The sequence below is a fragment of the Perognathus longimembris genome, chromosome 28 (assembly GCF_023159225.1).
Source record: "Perognathus longimembris pacificus isolate PPM17 chromosome 28, ASM2315922v1, whole genome shotgun sequence".
In the NCBI taxonomy this organism is placed as follows: Eukaryota; Metazoa; Chordata; class Mammalia; order Rodentia; family Heteromyidae; genus Perognathus; species Perognathus longimembris.
The window spans coordinates 3,490,918-3,493,082 of record NC_063188.1 but is presented as its reverse complement, the minus strand read 5'-3'; positions in this window follow the sequence as shown (position 1 = coordinate 3,493,082).

Below are 2,165 nucleotides of genomic sequence, written 5' to 3'. Positions count from 1 at the left end.
AGGAGTTCACTCTCCAAGAGGCTCATTGCCAAGAGCTGAAGTTCAAAAGGAGGACAGAGGAGTGCCTTCCTCTCACTGACAGTCACTGGCTTATTCACTTCTTATGTTAACCCTATGAGGTAGAAACCATAACACCCTCATTTTCAGATGAGAAAGATGGGACTCAGAGACAGCATGTAGCTTACCTAAACTCACACAGCTTTCTGTGTGGCTCTAGAGTCTATATTCTTACCACAACACCTACCTCCAGGAAACAGGTACTTGGAAGGGGGCAGTAAGGTCAAGTGGATGGGGAGGTGGTAGATGACAGAAGAGAAAAAGGGTAGAATGCAGTAAAAAAAATTCAATGCATATCTTACAAAATTAAGCGAAATGATGGACGGTGTGGGGTGGGCGGGATGAGTGAGAATGTTGGAAAGAGTAACATTGATCAAGATACATTGTATCCATAACATGCTTTGTTAAATGGTAACTCCTATGTACAAGTACCTAAAGATAGTTTATAAACAAAAATAAAATAAAAATAGAAAAAGAATAGAAGGAATGGATTTGTAGATTATCTGCTATAGAAATATGCTCTGCCTCCCACTGGCAAGCAGACATTCGAGCTCAGCTCTAAGAAGTAGATATGATTAGCAATGGTCAGCGATGTGCAGTTTGCTGGTCATGTAAGGTTCTCCCAACAGAAAATGCCCTTCTGCAGTGGATTCTGCAAGTAGGAGTGCCAGACTGATCTGATCAATTGGGAAGTCTACACAGAACTGAGCAGGTAAGAATGAGAGCAACTTTCTTTCACTGCCAGTGTTACCACAGAGTTTATATTTCAATAGAGGCAGCAAAGGCTCTTTGGAGACCAAGACATGGTCTTAGGGGAGGAAAACCCTGCCACTGGCTCCAGCCTATAAGGCTGCTATTCTGGAGTGCAATGCAAAAGACTCTTCTAAGAAGTCTCTTTCCAGGATGTCGGCCTTCTCAACAGGAAGAAGCACAACCTGGGAAGGGAACAGGAGCATCTTGAAGATGGCTATGGGGACACAACAATGCATCCACCCAGCTGCTATCTGACTCCACCCTTGCCAGGCCAAGCTGGTTAGCACAGAGAGGCGCAGAGACTGGCAATGGTATTCCAAAGGCCACTTCAGCTCAGAATTAAAATCAACAGAGTACATGGGAACACTAAGGAAAGTTAAAAGTGACCATTCAGGAATGTCACTATTTTAATGTTGAGGAAATGCACATAGATGGGCCAAGGGACTTGAGGGGTGTTTGTGGGTCCTGTCATGTCTTCATTTTGTGTTTATTTACTCCACCCATCTTCCTTCCTTCCTTCATTCTCTCCCTCATTCTGATTCTGCCTGAGCCCTTCTTTTGGACTAGGCTTTTTGATGCAAGACCCAGAGTGTGGTCCATCATGGACTCTGACTCCAGGTCAAAGCACTCTCTCACCTACTTGTAGAGGTGTATAGCACCCTACCGCAACCTGGGTGCCTCCCCTCCTGCAACATCCACCTCTTAGAGCTCCAGAATGCCTCTGCCTGGAAGTAATTCTCCACTACACCTCCCTGAAGAACTAGCAAAAGCCTGAATTGGCTGCAATAGGCTGAATTGTTTTCCCCCAAAGGCTCTCGTCTCCAGCACCTGTGAACATTACCTTATAAGGCAAAAAGTGTGATTGATTTTAGCATCTTGAGATAGGGATGTTATCATAGATTGTCCAGGGAGGCCATGAATATAATCATGAGAGTCCGCACAACAGGGATATTAGACACAGAGAAAATGATGTATCCATGGAGGCTAAAGTTGCAGTGATACAGCCACAAACCAGGATGACAGTCAGTTACGGGCTACTATACAGTTTCATAGGAGACCTATAAAACAAAAGAAATTCATATATTCTGGTAGTAGATAATGAAGGTTCAAAAGGACCCTGTATTTATAGGCAAGTTCTGGCAAAGATACATATTTGGTGGCCGATAATGTGACTAGGCACTAGCAGAACATTCCAGACCAAGCGGCCTGCATAAAGGTGATGAAGACTTGGGTCATTGAGGCTCTGCTGGCATGACAGAGCCAAATCTCTCCCAGGCCTCTCATAACAGAGGGTCCCAGAGTCAGAATTTCCTTGAACCAGTAGACATGACGAGTTTATCCCAAGCTTCAAGTGG